This window comes from Bombus pyrosoma, linkage group LG4, assembly GCF_014825855.1.
Source record: "Bombus pyrosoma isolate SC7728 linkage group LG4, ASM1482585v1, whole genome shotgun sequence".
In the NCBI taxonomy this organism is placed as follows: Eukaryota; Metazoa; Arthropoda; class Insecta; order Hymenoptera; family Apidae; genus Bombus; species Bombus pyrosoma.
The window spans coordinates 448,682-469,528 of record NC_057773.1 but is presented as its reverse complement, the minus strand read 5'-3'; the positions used below and the strand labels follow the sequence as shown (position 1 = coordinate 469,528).

General features: G+C 30.8%; 1 protein-coding gene and 1 long non-coding RNA gene across 10 annotated transcripts in view; one reads left to right on the top strand and one right to left on the bottom strand.

The window, feature by feature from the left end:
• Window positions 1-20,847, top strand: part of LOC122567085 (protein scalloped) — a 325,787-nt gene that overhangs the window by 43,667 nt on the left and 261,273 nt on the right. The gene's annotated exons all lie outside the window — the stretch shown is intronic.
• Window positions 1,103-13,778, bottom strand: LOC122567086. The gene is made up of 3 exons (XR_006316696.1): window positions 13,764-13,778; window positions 2,013-2,201; window positions 1,103-1,830 (listed from the first exon to the last, which is right to left on the bottom strand). It is a non-coding gene; the product is annotated as an uncharacterized LOC122567086 (long non-coding RNA).

The window sequence follows — 20,847 nt, the reverse complement described above, 5'->3', positions numbered from 1 at the left end:
ATTCGTATAGGACGTGAAGAACGTACAATATATAAAAATATGCAATATATGGTAAATATAGAACGTACAGAAAATATAAAAATATAGAAAATTAAATTCGGTAGAAGCATGGCACATTTACTAAGAATAGAATATGTATATGAAGTGGAATGTAATTCTTAGTGTTGGTATATGGCATATAGGAATTTTATATGGAAATATACGCAATATATAAAAATATAAAAAGTCGTCGATTCTCCAGAAGAGCGAGACGTCTCAAAGATGGTCAGTTTTGAGATACTTACAAAAATTGACTAAAAGTGAAATATTTAGTAGAATATAATATTCAGTACAATATTCAATAAATAATATTACAATATATAACGTTCCAAGTATTGTTTATATATGTAATATATAATATATGTATTTTATATTTACATTTTGTAATACTGTAGTATTGTTTATTGTTTACTATATTATTGTAATATTTATCATATTTATATTATATACATACAGTATATATTGTAATATGTAATATTATATAGTAAACAATATTCAAACAATATTTAATACAGATAATTATCTAATAAAATTATATTATTCAACAGAAAGAATATCGCAATTCACAAAAACTGTTTAACTTTTTTTCTAAGTAGTAAGTAATATACATAAACAATATTTTTCTCTCAATTCAAAGTATATTAATGGAATTATATAAAAAGAAAAATATTTTTATTGTTTGAAGGTTGAGTAATAAATAATTTTCTACTTGGAATTTTCTATTTCAAATTGATTTTTTGAAAAAATTACTTTCCTTAATTGCGTCATTCCTCTAGAAAACCTACGATGTATTCAAATAATAGATGAAATATTATTTTCTAACGGAATTTTATACTTGGAAAATTAAAACTGGTCAATGATGACGCGTAATATTTCGAAGTATATTCAACATAGGAGATATTAAATTTATACATTGAATAATTTTTTGTTATAGTTGGATACTTCCTTTTATTATTACGTATATCATTGAAAGGTAATATATAGATAATAAAGATATTGTTATATAGGAATAAAGAAGTCAATTATATGTACTTAGGGGTAATGAATAAAATAGTATAGAATGTCCTAGGAAAATAACAAATGTATTTTCGGAATTAATTTACATATCTATGTGAATAGCACATCTTCCATTTGTTTTTATATATTTTGTATATTGGAATATATCCTCTTTCAACCTACGATTATGCAAACAGTGGTAAAATCTGATTTTATTAAAGCCTCACATTACTTATTTGTCATGATTAATTTTGGAAAAAACTTACAAAGAAAGAAAATATTACAAAAGCATGGGTCGTTACGTGCAACGATGGGAGTATTTTTTTAGATGGGATTTTAGAATTCTTCTTACAATTATTTAAGATTCTATATCTGCATTTTAATCGTTCTAAATACTATTTGATTTCAATGAAATATAAAAAATCTTCTAAATATTTTGTGTTAAAGTATTCAATCAAAATCGAAATTTATTAGAAGTGTGTGTTAAATTTCTGCCAAATTTGTATTTACATTGATTTACGTCATACTCTTAGGTGTATTCGTTTGTATGTTTCGCAAATATGTATTTTATGGTTGCTTCTTCTTCACTGTTCCCTTGTTTAGGTAATTCTAATTATCCCCTTCTCTGGTATCTCTCATCATCATTCCCCTCTCGTGGTCCGTGGCCGGTCCGTTTCTCTTCCAATGCAATTTGGACGTCGCGTAGTCGCGTCCCATCGCAACATTGCAGTCCAATTAAACCAGTCGCTCGAACGAATTCCCCAACCTCCATTTTCATTTTCACGTACACCAACACTGTTGTATTTACGTGTCAATTTCCGTGCGTCGCGACGACGGATGAGGCGGCATCATGAAATACACAGAAAGCAAGGATGAAGAGTGGAGAGAGAGGTTAGAGATGGGAAGGCATCATCGACAGGGCTATCTAGAATTCGAAGCTGGGCCGGTTCGTTTGGCGCCAAGCCAGGCCGACTTACCCAATTAGGTTTCATCACTGGGTCGCCAGCTTCCCTGGCTGCCAATATTTGCAATACCTAACTAAACTGATCCAATTATAACCAAACCGCTGCTCCATCACTCGATTGACGTATAGTTCTGTTCTGCGCCAGATAGTGGATCTGCCTGCTGGATTTGTCCTTTCTGCGTTTATTGCGTTTATATAGCAGCTGAAAACGATATATAGTGCTTACAAAACGTATTTTTGCACATATCCTCATTTTCCAATAAAGCGTTCTATTATCAGGTTCCCTATTTCATTTTCATAGTAACAAATTTTTGTAGTTATATAGAAGTACCTACTATCAAATGATACGAAATTTAATATACCCGGATTAATTAATTAAGTATATAATTCCATTATAAACACAATGTGCAAATACTTTTTGCAGCCGCTGTTGCATCGTGTATTATAAATCGAAAGTCTAAGAACATCTGTTGATATAGACGTGTTCTATAGAGGCAACTTAAATTTTGGACTGGAACAATTATTTGCAAATTATAGTTTCAAGCAAGAGCATCTGTAATACCAATACAAAGAGTATATGATTATTATTAAATTTAAATTTGATCTTAAATAATATTTGTAATAAATCTATATTGATGATATATGAATATTTGTAGTTGTTTGCATTTTGATCGTGCTTTTAATAGTGCTTTGCGCTTTATTCTAATGTTTCGCGGACATTGCGGTTTATTTCTCCGGAGGATCGACATGTTCAAGTCTGACATCGAGAAGTGAATTGCAATGATCACGAAATATCCGAACATAATGCAAGCACTATTAAATGTACGATCGAAACCTGAAGAACCACAAATACTTCAGTTAATAATTGTAATGAAAATTTAAAATGTAAAATATTTTACATTATATTTTTAGTATTATTTATTGACTATTAGCTATTATAATATATATTTACTATTGCTAGTGAAAATTAACTCGTAATTATTAAACGTTAGATACATACAATACATTTGAAGGAGACAGGAAGGAATAGTTTCGAGTTAGCAAACGGACTAATGTCTTTAAAAACGTCTCCAATTATATTTCTGCATTCAGAACGTATAAATTTTAGTTCTTTACCAATCTTATGATTTTAGTTTTTTCCTAATTTTATGATTATTGTGGTACATCGTTTTCATCTATAGCCGAACGTTTGCCGTGCATCAAATGCTAATATGTCTTATACGATAATGTAAAATAATAGATGCATAATAATGTGATAGTATAAAATTCTCATTAAAAGTAAAACGTAAGTGCATAATAATATAATAATATAAAATTCTGACAAAAAACAAAAGAAGTAAACCTTCATTTTATTTTGTGGCAAATATCTCGTTTTCTCGCAATGAACCAATGATCGATGAGTGGTAATACAGGAGATGATTGGATAAGGAAAGGCATAAATATGGACTATAAAGGATGTTTGAATGAAGTATGAGGTACTTAGGACAGTGCGAAGAGAAGTAATTGCTTGTTTATGGAGGGTGGCAAGGAGTCGATGGAGGTTGTTTGAAGGGTTCAATTGGGACTCTTGAAGGTTAAATAGGAGGCGAGTCGGTGTTTAGTTTGAGATTGAGTAAATGATTTAGAATATTTGGCTTATGTTAGTGGAGGGTGTAAATGTCGATAATTCTTCGACTGTGATGTTAAATGTTATTCTGTATGTCAATAAAGTGAATCAGTAATGTTACGTTCCTTTTTTTTTTATTAGAATGTGTCAATATACAGGGCAATTTTAATACAGTGACGAGCATGTAAATGACACGGCGTAGATTAGATAATATTACGATTAAAATTATTTTTTATATACGATAGTATAAATCTTCTAATATATTTTAATTATATTATTATATAAATTTTGTAATAGCTTTTTGTTTGTAAATATGTATTATCTCTTCAGATATATTTTTGCCCGAAATGCATTTTGCTGCTAATCATATAATAACGTTCAATTTCTTCTCTTTCCTAAGAAATAAAATTATTCTAATACACTATATCTGTAATTTTTTGATTATAAAATATTACTTTTTTTATGAAAAGTAAGCTAATGTCCTGATTCTTTTGAACAGAAGTATATGCACAAGTTTACCATTGAAAAACTTTTCGAAAAAGCAATTTCAATCTCTTGCATTTAAGATACACAAATTTTATACGTAATTCTCACTCAGTTGTCTGACTTTAATCCTTTGAGCGCTACGGATATATTGTCGTAAATCATTCTCTCAAAACGTAAAAAATGAAGGAGCAAAATACGAGTGGACTTCATTTTGAAACATTCAGTGAACTTCCACGCATGAATACATACGTCCGTAAACAAATACAATTACTTCTTTTGTAGGACAAAGTACAGTATAAATACGAAATTATAACTATCCCTATAATAAACTAATCAAAATGGAGTCGTCAATAAGCGATTCCTACATTCCAAACTTAATTAAAATCTTAATATCAACCGTTTAAATATAAGCATTTATCTGTTTAAGTACATAAAAACAGTATTTAAAGAGTTAAGTCCGATAACTAGACTACGGATTTTTATGCAGTTTATATTTTTATGGAGACAATTATGACAATAGACCTTAAATAGATGTTTCTGTTATCTATTAAGAATTATAACGAGTACTGTATTTGAGTTATTTTAGATATTTTTATATATTATATGCATTCTGTGCAATTTTTGCATCTTTAAATTTTATATAAATGCATAAAAATCCGCACTATACCTACAACACTAAAAATCACCATCTTCGCTAGATAGAAACCTACATCCCATTCTTTCCCACAATCCAAAAACTCAAAAATTCGACTCTCTATTTTATGCCTTAACAACTGCCATCTTCCCATCTCACACACTTACTGCCTAAACTTCTGCATTATACATATTGCCAAATACCCCTAAAGTCCCCGAACATAGTAGTCCTCGAAGCTAGTCCATTGGCATCGGGCAGTCCAACGTGTCTCAACTCGAGGAAAACGTTCTCCATACACCTACACGCACACACACGTACACACAAATACATACCTGCACAAAGCAGAGACTATCAATAGAAAGACGAAGACAGAACACACCTACCCATACCTCCTTTCTCCTCAGGAAGGCTTCATGTTAAAAAGAGAGAGAAAGATGGAGCCAACAGAGGGTGCAAGAGAGAAAAGCGATGGAAGAAGCCGCTCACCGCTATTCCAGGCATTCGATTTGGTATTTTTCTTTGTGTATCGCGGATAGTTCGAATTGTTCTGCAAGCAGGGCATTGATATATCGTCCCGCGGGTCCTTTGAGTCGGCCGCGCGGCTCCGAATTATCGTTCGCGTACTCTCACGGAACCTTCTCTCCTCCTTTCGCCGAATGCACTCATCACCCATCCTCTTTGCCACCCCTCCTTTATCTTCCCTTCGGCGAGCTAGAGAGAGATCCAGAGAATCGGGCATGGTTGGTCGGTCTTTTCTGACCCCTGGTCACCCTCTTTCTCTCCCTCCATTGGTAGAATGGCTACCGGTCAATTTATCCACCGTGTTCCTTCTTTGCTTTATTTCGGCTCTGGCTTTCGGCTCGAAATCTACTCATACCTTACGGTCGCCGCGTTCCGCCGAAAAACGCTTTTTCGTGGTGCTCGCGTTCAGATACCTCGCTTTTGTCTCTGGATGTGACCTCGAATGGAGAGTCAAAAGGCTTTGCGAAGCCGACGAGGGTGAGGATGGAGACTTGGGTGTGAGACGATTTCAGATATCTTTAGGGGCAATGTATTTTAACCTTTCTTAACTTTCAAACTCTATCGTTAGATTACAAGAAACCAATCTAAATCAGATTTGAAATTATATTATTTAATCGTAAAATATAAATGCGGTATACATATTAATTTTAGAAATGAATCGTAATTTTAATTGCCCAAACATTAGAAGCTTACCTTACTTATGACCTAACGATACCAATGCAAAGTTAAAGTTGATGCCTGGAAAAAAGTTATTGGACAAATATTGCCTGGTGTTTAAACCCATTCGTGATTAGAAAGATGCATATTAAATATTCAAACTAATTATAACGTATTCGGTCATTTTATAACTAGTGTTAGATTTGTATGTGTAATTTAGAAAAAATTAAAATTTTATCGTATTTTGTTGATGTATAATTAGAATTTTTTAAATCATTTTTTAATTCTTTTTGGCAACTTTTTCATTCAACTAGTACAAAATTGTTAAGATTTTGACTCAGAGTATTTGGCTATTGTTTTGAGGTTTTCTGCTAGATTAAATTTTATAGTTTTTACAGTATTTTAGTATTACAGATCGAATAAAATGAGGGTTTATCGGTATTAAAGAAAAATTTGAGTCGTAACAATAATTGTACGCAATTGTATTTTTATGTTCTATCTAATGTTACTTCTATCACAATATGCACGAAATATTATCGATTATTTTTGTATCAATCCTATTTATAATTCTTTTACTAACTGTTACTTGTAAGTTTCGGCAATTCCATTTGATTTTACCTTGGGAATTCAAAATTCGGAACAAGAGACGACGTTTCAAATAAGTGTTATTAAATTTACTAACCATGTGCAACGTGAGGATTGCGACAATGCTATTGTTTCTTGACTTTCTAGATGAGTTTTTTTATTACTTTATTCAGATATGTGATAAATGTTTCAAAAGATCCATTCTTTATAACAATCACGTAAATATGCTTTGTCAATAAATCTTTATGATTTCTGAATAAAACATATAAAATAATATGTGGCGTGTAGGTACATATTTCATAATGATTCATTAACTGAATATTGTATCTCACTATCATATTTGGCAATTAATTTACATTAATCTTTGATTAAATTAAAACATTATTCATATAAAATATTTTTTATAGTAAGTTCATTTCAATAGTATTCTTCTTTTATATTTACATTACAATAAATTTCCCTTTTTATTCATAACCCACTTTGAGGCACTAAATTTGCCTCTAAATCCGCGAACACATTTTATTCATCGTTCCATCTTCGACCCTTTCCCCACTAGCTTCCGCCGTGTGTCTGATCTTTTTCTACACGACGATAGATCACGTCAGGACATTGCAGTTTTATTGAATTTTCTGTAGCCATTTTCCTTCACTTCCATTCTGTTCTTACTTTTACATAACCATTCAAATTTTTATTTCTATCTTCCTCTATTTTGTAATTTTTTAAAGCTCTTTATCGTAGATTGCAATTTACTTCGAAAATATTTAGCAAATTTATATATGACGCGTTAATGACAGTAGCATATAGTTACCTAAATTTTTAGCTTATATCCTTTCAGTTTGTTAAGTCGGTTGGGTGTTTTCTAATTAATCTTTTTAAGATAGGTTGACCGTATAGATCGTTTACTTAGATATTTGGATAATAATTGACTAATCTCTTTTCGTATTTTTTGGCGTATTGTACAGTTGCTTTCCCGACTGAATCGATTCCGAGAAAGATTTCGGAAAGATCTTTCTTAGGATCTTTCCTAATTTCTTTCCTATTTTCGTTCCTGAAGTATTTCTTTGTTAGACATATTTTTAATTATTATGTCTCAAATTTCTATCATTTTTACGTTATATTTCAAATTTCAATTAGTTTCTCTTTGTTCAATAAGAAAAAAAGAAATTCATTAAGAAATTATCTTTGTAATTTCTTTAATGGAACTGGAACACACGCATACTCAATTTTCGATTTCAAATTCTAATGCATAATCAGAAGCTTTACAGAAGATTATTCTACCTAAGGTTTTAAGACTAATGACTTCAAAAGATTAATTAAAAAATTATTTTGTTAATTTACATAAACATGATATAACGAACACGAGTAGAAAAACAAAACCTAGATAGAAATTTGTTATGCCATTAGAAGACTATAAAAATATGTTTTTTACTATATTTCATATTTTCGATTATATTATTATTATATATTTACCCATATTATTTTCATCAAAGAATTTAGTTCTCCGTAGTTTAAGGGGTTAACTTTTGAAAGAGGAACACTATCGTTTCAAAGTCAAGCCGTGGACCGCGACGAGGTTGAGACGCAAGCGTCCAAGCTTTCGCCTCCTGGGTCCCGTTACTTTTCCAATATTCATACGCCACGATGTTTCCCGCGGCGCGTTCGTCCGGTTTCTCATACCGGTTCCCTCACTAACACCGAACGAATCAGGAAGGAAACGAGGCGCGAAAGAAAATTTTTTCCCTAGTAAACTCGCTCATTTTTACCTGCGACTTTCACAACCTCACATCCTCCTGAACCTGCAACAACCTTCTCGTCTCGCCTCCAAATCACCACAGTGATTTTCTTCCTTTTATAATTCCTTTTTTCTTCGTTTTCTCCAACTGGCCAAGGCTTCGTCTAAGTTTCCCTTTGTGTGTAACGGTGAATCACGAACGAACGACGGGCAAGATCGGTGGTAGAAGTAGTAGTAGTAGTAGTAGTAGTAATAGTAGTAGTGGTAGTAGTAGTAGTAGTAGTAGTAGTAGTAGTAGTAGTAGAAGAAGAAGAAGGAGAGGTAGAAGAAGAAGAAGAAGAAGAAGAAGAAGAAGAGGAAGAAGAAGAAGACGGTCCAAGAAGAGGCGTGGGAACAAAGGATGGCGAGCAGATGAAATGAGCCAAGACGAAGAGAGAAAGAGACGAAGAGAAGGACCGACTCGTCTGATCTTCTCATCATCCCTTTCTTTTCTTTCTTCGTTCCTCTCAAAATGCATCAACCTTCTTCTTCTTTTCTTCATCATGGAACCTTCTGCTAGCCTTTCAAAGCGGGAAAAAGAAATTGCCCGGGAGTTATCGGAAGTAGTGCTATTCGTGGAGATTGCACATCGAATTAATTCCTAAATTGCCCCTTCTCGCGGATGGTTAGATAGTTTGATGTCTGTTGGAAGGTTTTCTGAGGCAGAGGCGGTTTTGTTTCCAAGAGGAAGTGTTTGGAAATGGTGGACGTTTGAGTAAAACGAAATAAAAGGGCAAAATTTTGTTGTGTTACTCATGACTTTTAGTACTAAAAAAAAAGGTTTCCTTTTATAGTAGTATTTAAACTGTTAAAATACCTAAATTATATAAATATATTATACTATACGAACTGCATGAATAGACAAATAAGCAAATAAAATATGACAGAAATTTCACTTTGTGTATTGTGATTCTACATAAGAAATAAGACAAAGATGGGAATACAATTTTTTCCATACGATGTTGTTGTTTTAAAAAATTAACTTAGAATATTTATTTGGTTTGTGTATGCTTAGATACACTGCTGACCAATATTATAAAATTATCTCATTCTCAGCTGGCTTATTATTACCATTGTTAAAACTATTATCCTTTTTTTTTAAATGTAAGATATATTATATACAATACTATTACAACATCTATGCAAACAGTGAATTAGTATTGCTATTGAAGGGTGAGTCAATGCCATATAAAAAATTCTCCTTTCCATACTATTCAAAACCTTTTCTATTAAATCTTGGACTTTCCACTGTATTAACAATCATTATTTTTAATTCTTGAACTATTGAATATTTCGTATTATTTTGATTTTTAGTGATTGGTATCTTCCATACATTCTCCATCTTATCCAGTTTCATGAAGGACATTATGTAAAAAAACTTTTTAAACGAGTTGTTTAACAGCTGATTGAAAACAATAAGGAATGATAAAAAATATTCAAAAGTAAACAAATTTAAGTCTAAAAATAAGTAAAGCTAGATAAAATAATTAGATTTAAATATACGATTAAATAAAATTAAATAAAATACGTAAATCTATAATAATAATATCGATAATCGATAATAAACGCTGAGACCGTATGCAATCGCAGTGCAATAGTTCAAAAATGATATCGAATTAAATCTGCCAATTAGCACAACCCTGTCGGGTTAATTGGCGGTTAGCTTCGATTCGAGGAGAAATTCCAGCAAAACCTGGCACTGGGTTCTTTCATCTTTCATCTTTCAAAGAGAAACCAGATGGAGCACAGTGACCTTTGGTGTGCGTAGCCTAGAAAGGGGAGGTAATGTAACGAGAAATTGACATCGAGAGTCGTCGAGGTCATGTTGCGAAGCGGCAGTTCCTCTGCCACTCTCCTCCTCTTCTTTCTCCATTAATTCATATTTTTAATATCGTACCATTGAATATTTCGTATTTTTTATTCTGACGTTTATAGATTACTAACGATGATGTATTAAATAGATATTTTGTATTTCAACAGAATTAGAATTCTGTTTTTCTCAGTTTTCTGATTTTCATCTTACGGTTTATATACTTTGTGTGCAAAATGGAGTATTCTAATATGGCATAGTTGAAAAGAAAGCTATTTAAAAATAGATGATAAAAGAAAAATTTTCTGTAAATATATAACTACGAAGCAACAAAACATATATACATATAATCCCAAAAACAAAAAGATAGAACTTGATATGAATTTGTATTGAAGAAAATGAAAACGAAAATGAGTATATAAGATAATATACTATGGAATAATATATAATTTATTAAATACGTATTACAATTAAGAATAGAAAATGAAAATAAAGAATTAATTTTTTGATGGTCTTGCACTATGTATTTGCATTTGATAAAACAGATAATGCCACATGTATCTTAAAATGAAATTGTTATCGACAAGTAGTTAAGAAACTAAAACAAAATTAATATGTAAAAGTGAAATAACGATTAGAAATAGTATGATAATGTAATTATATAATATTATATACAAAAATTTGCATACAAAAAATATTTCCATTCTACTATTCCAATAACTATCAGCCAATTATTTAGAATCACTTTTCGAATTGCACCTGTATTGGATTACTCGATTATTAAATTATTAACTAGTAATGAACATTACAAATAACATTAATAATATCCTTCAATTCAATAAAATTGCTTATATTATGAATAACTATAATAACTAGTTGTACGAAATACATAAGAATTCCAAATTTGTAATCCCTATAGCATAATACTTGTGGAAAACTATTTTGTCTCATTAGATTCGTAAATTATTTACGAAGATATAAAAAGTCGTATGAATTTTTGTTGAAAAAGATTGAAAAAATGTATATTGTAAAAAAAATTAGGGTACAATAAATTGGCGATGTACGATGTAGACGATCAAAGCTTTAAAATGTACCAGATTTTTGGGGGATCATGTAATAAGATATCAAGACCTAATGGGTTAATGCAGCAGCTTCCGAGCGCGGCCCGCTTTCCGGCTGTACCTGTTTCTACCATGTTGAAAGAAACGATATCTGAAAGGAGGGAGTTCTCTCAGGTGGGGGATACTCTACGACAGATGCGAGATGTGCCGGGATTACATCTTCTTGCATGCACTCTGCGTAACTGGCTGTCCAGCACAGGTTCCTTTCTTCTAGTTGAAAATCTATAGTCATGTTTAGTTACTATATTTGGTTTTGTTACTATATTCCTTTTGGAAATGAAGCAAATTTCAAGCGAATTATAAACGTAACAGGGATTTATCGATATATGAATATGTTTCGTTTTAAAATATTCTTACTTCTTCGATTGTGTTATAAGAGAACATAAGTATCTATGATCAGATCCATGAAAGAAATTGCAAAGAGGGTAAAGTATGTATTATTTAGCAAGAGTGAGAAATTTATAAATGGAATCGTATTTTGTTACTATATCATTCTCGCAATCATTTTTTTTTTCTTTTTTTACAAAAGCATTATTCCATTTATGTAGAAAATATCATTAGTTTAAGAGATATTTTAATTTAATATTGTGTTAATTTCGATACCCATTGCTAGTTTAATAAAATACATATGTCATGAATTAAGACTTCCGACAAAACTTTTCAAAACTAGTGGTCACCCTTATGGTTTGAAATTAATAACTTTTTGATATATGTACACACTTTGATATACATCAAAAAGTTATTAACCCTCTGTACTCGAAAGGTGATTCTCACTCATCACGGCGTTCCATGCTGCAACTCCAGTGGCGAGCGAGAAGCGACAGTCCCTGTTTATGTTAGATTTCATCTGCAATATTGGTTGGTAAATTAGTTCCTTAGTACTTTATGTTCTTTGTTAGGATGTGTAAAGTGCTTAGACTTTAAAATGGAGATAAAACATTTAATCCCATATGCCTCCGAAACTATGGTTTTGACAACGTCTGCAAAGTTAGTTTGGATTCGACGATCATGGTAAAAGTATTATAGTTTAGAAACCCTTAAAAAATGGTGGCTTTCGGAAGTGAAATTAACTGAAACGAAGATGAACTTGATTTTGAACTGTTGAAAAATGAGATCAATTATATTGAAGAATGCATCTTGGTGAATGCTTTGTAAATTATCATAAAAAATACAGAAATTAATATTACAAAATCATATTTCCAAACATGTAAATATAGATAAATTATTAGAATATAATTTTTTTTTGTAAGTTAATTTCTATATAAAATCATTTTACGCTAGCTGTAAGACACGCGTCACGTATACGCTAAATCATCCGGAGTAGCTGCTACGCCCCACCGAAAAAGTCCTCGAGTGCAAAGGGTTAATCTCGAACTATAAGGGTGACCATTAGTTTGGGATTGGGTAATCTTTCTTCTATAAAGAATGACAAAGCTATTATATCAAGTAATAAAATAAAAGATTTGTGATTCCATTGAAAAAAAGAGAATTTTATTTTAATATTTTCTCTATGCATCCATATAAAAAGCTTATAATAATATCAAAATGTGTCCCGTTAGAAACGATTGAACTTCGATCTGCAGTATTTTTCGCTATAGATGAATAGTATAAACGTAAGTCAAAGTGATAATATCAAGTGTCTGATTGTGACTGTTGAGTATCCATTTAATATGATAATATATGGTAATTAATGATAAATTTCTTACTAGTAATTGTAAGAAAATGAAGACGTGAACGAAAGATACGTCAGAACTGCATGACTTTTTACTACCGTAATCACGATCCTGTAATGTGATGAGTTTATGACACTGTAATTATAATGACCATGACCATACACGATTAATGAGCATACTTGCGATAAGTGTACTCTTGATGAGTGTAATTTCCATTTGTTATATGGTTGCGGCTAAAATAAGATACATACTGCGGATACATCGTTACAATGAACTGTTTTTTCTTAACCTATGCTGCCTATTCTTTATGTCTGTTATTGTCTTATTTTCACTATCTGCTTGTATATATTTTTATGTGAAGTTATATATTGTTATATAAATGTATAATTCACAAAGATTGATATTATGTCATAATTAGATATTTTAATTATATCTACATAGAATATTATCGTTGTTTATTTATTATTAAATATGTTAGATACATTTTATATATTTTTTATTTTATATATCTATTATATATATATATTTATTTATTTTGTATTAAACTTACGTGGTGTTCTAAATACGTAATAGGTCCCTTTCTCTCTACTTTTTATGATAATATACTGTGCACCGAAAATATATATGTATATGTATTTACTACGTACTACATACGTCAAATTATTGAGATATGTTATCCTTTTGTCGCATAGTATGATTCAACGTCAATATCAATACATTTCATAGCTATACATCCATATACAAAATATACACCTTTGCAATCACAAAACACATAAATAGAATCATAGCGGTACATGAAATACGTACATTTAAATGAAACCATTGCACGATTAATTGCGATCACTTTAAATTTTCGATAAATTTCACGGGTATAGGGATGTCGGCGATGACGTACTTACGTGTCGTTAAGCGTCCACAAATTTTACAGCGAGTAAATAGACGGAGATCTTTGTTTCACCGGCCGGTCGTTCAATGCGAAGAACGCTTAATCGCTTTCGTCACATCGTGTTTCTTCGTGGCCATTTCCCACTTCAAACCTATGACTTTCGTTTCGCGTCATCCGCCTGCACTTGCGCGTAATGACACGTAAACACGTGTCCGTCTCTACTCGTCGACGAACCGGCATGCTGATGGAATAATGACTCTTCGGGCACGTGTCACTCGTCCGCGTTTACGTTACTGCTTCGTACCACCTCGTTTTTCTCCGCTTCATCCTTTTCATTTTGCTGTATATCGAGTAAAGAGAGTTTTCTTTTTTGAGATCAGTTTTCGTCGACTTTCATGGATTTCTCACGTTCTGAGTAGTGATGGGACAAAGATCAATATGTATTTATAAATTCGTATCAAATCTAAATAACCAGGATTCGCTTTATAGGGTTCGAATACTAATTATAAGATATAATATCATCGTGTTTTTATAGTATTCGATTTTCATGAGCTGGTTTCGAGCCTCAGAACGAGTACTCGGTAAGTTCCGAAAATCTACTTATAATTCTGATATTTTAACGAATAAAATCCTTTGCAAGTAACAATTGAATCACGAGAGTCAGAAAGGCGATTGAATTTGTTGTAATTAAATTCGAGTCTACGTAAAATTACCACTTCTTTTTTTCTTTTAATATTTATAGAGGATTCAAAGCTACCATTCAATGTTCGTACCTTTTTGTGATGTATAGCATCTATGAACATGAAGAGAAGTCCCGTGGAAGGGATGCCGGTTAGATTAGTTATTTCTGATAAACCCAAAATAATCATAAAGATAAGAAAGTGTATTGGCCGAAAATGTCAGGATATACGAATGAAAGAATACAGTAATGCGTGATGGTGAGCGATGAAGAGCAACACTTACTTTCCTTGCTCCTGTGCTGCCTCGTGGTACTTCTTTCCAGTACCTTTTGAATCCATCACTAGTAAAAGGTGTTTTCTTTCTAATACAAGTTTTCGCCCATTGTCATAGATGTTTCAGGTTTTGGGACTATGATGAGGAGAATGAGGTGAATATGAAAGTCATAAATGAAGAACATAATAAAAAAATTGTATCATATTTTATAAAAAGACAATTTCAAAATTCAGTATGTCGTCAGGCAAGTTCATATGAAAGATATGTTTTCCAATGGGATTAAATCATAATAATAAATGTTAATGTATTTTATATTCTCTTGAACATTAATAGCATCAGTCATATACTTGCCCATTCTTAAAATGTACATATAAAAATATATATGAGAGCTACATATAGACTAATAAATAAATTATATATATAGGTACATAAGACTACTTTTTATGTTTTTCTGTACGATCATCTTAATTATTTTAATGAACAATGAACGTGTTGAAAATATAGGAATGGAATTGAACGAGTTGGAAAATATTTGATAGTTAAGAATTAACTAACTGCAAAACGACTAATGTTTAATTTTAATTGTTATGAGAAAAATATCTTAGAATTTTAATTTTTAGATAAAAATTTCAAAGTCACTTTACTTCGAATCACTTCTACATAGTGTTGCAAGTTACATATTAGAAGTTGGTATACCGCATAATTTATACATCATAAAAATTTTTTTAAAATACTTAGAGCAGCTCAATTTAGTTCAACAGCTCCTAAAGTGAACCTCTTTGTGACAGTAATCATGTCGATATACTAATCTTTTGTTGAATGAAATCATACAGTAAATTACCTTAAATTACATAGTATATCAAAATTTTGTTGCAATAGAGACAATTTTCCCGTAGTTCGATCGTTATATCACAGATTTATCATACTCCAAGGCAATTAAAACGCTTCTATCAATTTACATGAAAGTCCAATGACCCGCGTAAACAGCTTAAAAAATTGCAACCCTCGAAACGATAAACTAGTCAGCAATAAAGTATCGTTCTACCGCTTAAGCTAATAACAATTTATTCGTAATTTCCGGACTTTACGTACCGTGAATGCTCGAAGGGGAGAGAACGAGAGTCGTTTAAACAAACATACCTATCGACTATTTTTTGTGTTATATTTTCCGTATTCGTAATAATTCTCGAATTTGTTCGAACCTCTAGAAAAATCAAGTAATAAAATTAGTAATTGGAATCGGAACCACCTGAAAAAGCGAAAGTTCACCAATCGATATTTAAAGAACGTCAGTTTTTTTTGTGTATCTTCTTTAATGCATTTAATTTTATCTTCAACTTTTAATTGGTACCTTGGATTTTTAACTTTTAGTCAGTTATTGATATCAATATTTATAATAGTTTAGGTTATATTTATTAATAATAGATCAGATTTACTTTTAAATATCACTGATATCTATTGTCGATGATATTTATCATCTAAAATATAAAATGATTTTTAGGAAATATAAAGTATAACATTTATTTTAGAGTTTTAAGTAACTTAATCCAAACCTAACTCAAATTATCGTGGCTACTTATAACCCAGAAATAATAGTTGAAACATAATATTGTCAGGTAAAAAGATTCGTAAAACCGAAAACTTATACTGTTTTGAAAATCATCCAATAATTTTTATGACGCTTTTAACTAGTTTATTCCAAATATGATATTTAATTAAAAAATGTATGTCAAACTAAATCACTGTTTGTAGTTTTTCAGTGTGTTTGGTATATTTTGGTATTAAATTTTTAAGGTATGGACAGCTACTTCGTGTCTTGATATTTTGCAGTTTTTAGTGGTATCTCATTATTGCAAACCTGCTTTACAGGTTGAATATTAGAATTGGCTTTTGCCTTGAATTAATGAAACGAATGCGTGATTAATGGATTCAAAATGATGGCCGCTAAAACATCATATTTCGTGAACCTATATTATGTATGTCATTGTGTTAGAAAGTAGTAGCTAAGGGATGAAAATTTTATATTATTTTCAATAGTAGATTGGTAGATAGATCAAATAACAAATTGAGGACAGTTATATCGATAATTCGCATAGTATCGAAAAACGGACTTGTATTATTTTGATATTGATGAGCTTAGTTATGTATTGACAATTTTGCAGACATTTTTCTAATTTTATCATTTTCCTAAAATAAGTTTGGGGCATATTGGGGTTCAAAATAAAAGACTACTTTATGTAAATAAACATTTCGTTCGTTAGATATTATGCATTTATAGTATTGAAACAGTAATTAATTTTGAAATTGTAACTATGTAGTTATATTTAAAAATGAGTTATAATTTTAATATTTGACATATTTGCAGTTCTCCGAATTTCGATCGTATTTTTAATAGTACGCTGCGCTTTGTTCCGTCTTGGTGTAAACGGTGCAGCTCAGTTTCACTCCTGAAAAAACGACAGACCTAAAACAGTTTCAAAGCGCAACGTATTATTAACCACTCGATCGGTGCCCAAAAAAATCACAAATATGTCATCTAATAATCATCGTGAAACTGTACAATCGAAATTTATAATATTCTTATTCCTTAAAAAAATGTACGAAAAATGTTATTTCGTTCAAAAAAGGTGCCGAAACTTTTGGACAGGAGTGTATATACTTATTTAATACATTTGTTAACTTGAAATGTCCATTTACATCGATACAACAGCTATTATCATGAAAATTCTTTTCGACATTTGTGGTGCATATTCCTTACAACGAGATTGTCGCTGGTCGAGGCGATTTAATTATAGGTCAACCAAGCGAGTATCATTTCCCTCCTTTTTCGTTGATGCTCGCTCGAGCAGCGCCGTTCTTGAAAAGGTTAATCGTCTTGCTTTCTTAATGACACCGTTTACCTGCGAACAGTCGTCGCTCGTTAACGTTCGGTGACGTTTGGTCTCATGTAGCCGCACCCGTGTAACGTCATTCAGAGAAACTACCATTATATTCCACCTTAACATATTAAGTATCAAAACAATCTCGCAAACGGAACATTATTTAAAAAACAAACAAACATAAATAAAGTAAACTGCGGAATTTTAGCATTTATGCATATATCCGTTTATGGGAAATTTGAAGGTACAGAAATGTATAGAATGCACATAACAAACAAAAATATCTTTAGTATAGTATTTGTTGTAGGTAATATTTAATGGCTAAGGATTTTCTACCTAGGGTAGGATTATTATATATTGTAGGGTAGGGTATTTATTTTAATGATACTCATAAGTAATTAATATCTTATTGAGCTTTACGATTTGTTTTACTATAATCTCTTCTAACTTCAAGCCATCATGAATTAAAACTATCAGAAGAGAAAAAAGTCTCCAATGTTTCCATGAGCTGAAGGTTTCGATGGTAGTTTTTGCAGGAGGAACTTTCACCCTCGGCAAAGGAAAGTTTAAAGAACATGATCGGCATCGTTCGATAGGATCTCAAACGACCGATAGGGGATTCGAGCCGTGTTTGATCAATTTTCGAACGGTCGGTTGCTTCGTAAATCATAGTCTGCTGAAAAATCAGCTGATTCACGCGAAACGCATTAAGTCGGCTCAGCGAAATCCCAAAGTAGAAGGGAAAACGGGGCAAAAACGATCGTCTATCTCTGGAAGATGCGAATGATGATAACATTCATCGCTGTTCCGTGGTTCTGATAATTTAACGATGGAGTAATTTCAATGGCGTCATTTTCGAACGGTCGCTTTCGAATGGTCAGAAACGTCTCAAAGGATTTTCTTTTCGCAAATGAGTTTTCTGTGTAGTCATCATGAGTCTCATTTCATTGGAATTGAATACTTTCCACTTAACTTGATATTTTCGATGTAAAGACGTTGTTTTATTGCTGATAAAGTAACAATAAGACAATTATTATTACTAGACTGTAGATTTTTATGCATTTACGGAAAATTTAATGGCGCAAGAAACACAACGAAAAAATATTTAAAATATTGAAAGCATAATATTCGTTAGAATTTACAGTGGATAAACCAATTCTCTAGTTAAGATCTATTTTTGAAATTGAGTTTATAAAAATATGAATTTGCATAAGTGCCCCCAGTTAAATTGTTACTATTATTACACGTATACGGGTTTACGAAAATATTTGAACATTTAGTATGGAAAATTGTTATCTGCTAGATGAAAAATACAAATTTTTAATTTCTTAAAATTTTGTTAACATTGTTACGAGACACATCTGTCATGATTATATGTTCTGGTCAAATTTGAAGACAATCTGAAAATAATAAGATATTTAGTGAAAGTGTGTATTTCGCAAAGATCATTATTCAAACAGCCAATTATCCATTAAATTAATAAACCTAAATACTCAGGGGGATCATATTTAACATTTATTATATGTTATAGTTATTCACGCTGTACTCTAATTTTTGTACTAAAGATACGTTCGCAATAAATATCGTAGTTTATCATAACACAAACTATACATACCGGAATAACTGTAAAAGTGCGGTTAAATATTTTTTGCTAAATATTGTATCGCAGATAATATTTAAATAATGTCTAGATAAAATCTAGACTTTTATTAAAAATATTGCTGACATATTTTATATGTTCTTTATTCATATATTTGTATACTTAATGAGTAGAAACATTTGCAGTCTAGCTATTACTAATAAAGTAAGTTTAAGGTAAGTAGGTGTTACCTACCTATTTTCAAAGTATTAAAATTATTAGTTTAAGATACTAAGAAAGCTTAATATTAAACTATTTAAAACATTAAATACTTAATTTTTAAACTACAAATATTATAATCCATATATTTCGAATATTTAGTATAATTTGATATATTTTCTCGTATTCCAACTATATTTTTTACTTTCAGGAAAAATGTATCTGTGTCACTCTTTCATTAACCTCTTCGGATATAACATAGCTAGTATATTTATAATGCAGATACAGAATGTAACAATTTTAACGTAAAAATAGGTAATTTATCAGAGTTAAAATTTGATGGTGCTTGTTTCTCTAAGACAGTATATAACAATAAGTTACGTGGGTTTGGATTTTTATCTGGTAATTTTTGCGAGCTCTTACCAATGGCTTTTATTTTCTGTTCTTATGTACTTGAATTTTTCTTTGAAATTATATTCTTCTCTGTTAGTCATTTTTTGTTTTCTTCTATTGAAACAAATATAATGGATTTATAAAGCGGAAGAAACTTTTGTGGCACCATAGTTCCACATAAATTTATTTTACAAATATTTTTCTATTGTAACTCGTTAATTACTCGTATAGTAGGGAAAAACGTTTCAAATTAATTCTATTACCTCCGATTGCTTTTATTTAAATAATATGCTATTTCTTCTAAAAAAGAATATTTTAGGTTTTAAGACATTTTTGCTCAATAAAATTTACTACACCCTAAATATTTGACTTCTATGCACTGATTAATATAAAAAGTACATAATGTCAAATATCATGAAAGCAATCGCTTAACCTATCTTCCTCCAATAACAAAAAGTTATTCAACACATACAATTAGTTTTATAATTATACACTAAATCTTTTAAAGTATTAATTACATTTGTGCTGCAAATAATGTTACAAATGCAACAAATGTTAATTATATTGATGAAATGTAATTTTAATTCTGTCTTTAACATCTGTTAATTCTCTACTTTTCTTACGATGGTTTACGAAAAGCCATTTATTATCTATTACCTACATTTGGAACGATATTCGCAAATCAGTTATCGAGGTGCATTAGAAGCTTTAAATTTTCTATTGAATTTTACCTATATTTTGTGCACAGAATCCATTTTTCACTAAAATTTGTCTGTTCTGAATTGGTCTAACATTTAATAGAACATTTATTAATACGTTCTTAAACCTATTCATAGCTTACTAAAAATATGTCGCATCTATGAAAGATGTCTCACAAATTTTTACAAGTCTGCCTTAAAAGTTCGCCTTGAATTATGCATAAACTGTTATACCATTGTGAACTATAACTATTTAAGGTTAAATTACTTAATTTTGAAATTTTTAATTTAATCTAATTTAATTGCTAATCTAATCTAACATAAGTTACTATGTTTATTTATAACCTGAAAATATTATTTGATAGTTAGTTTTCA